Below are 211 nucleotides of genomic sequence, written 5' to 3'. Positions count from 1 at the left end.
GCCTGACCCTTCGTCCACTACCCCCGCAGGGCCGGGGGGGTTGGGACAATCCGCGCCACCTGGACGCGGGCTGGGTGTCCATCGCGCTCCTGGACCTCAACGACAATCCTCCGGAGTTCCTCACGCCCGTCGCCCACGTCACCCTGAGGGAGGACGCGGCCCCTGGGACATCCCTCGCAACCCTTCGCGCCCGCGACCCCGACGAGGTGGG

The sequence above is a fragment of the Penaeus monodon genome, chromosome 27 (assembly GCF_015228065.2).
Source record: "Penaeus monodon isolate SGIC_2016 chromosome 27, NSTDA_Pmon_1, whole genome shotgun sequence".
Taxonomy (NCBI): domain Eukaryota; kingdom Metazoa; phylum Arthropoda; class Malacostraca; order Decapoda; family Penaeidae; genus Penaeus; species Penaeus monodon.
Note: the sequence above shows the minus strand (reverse complement) of the source record.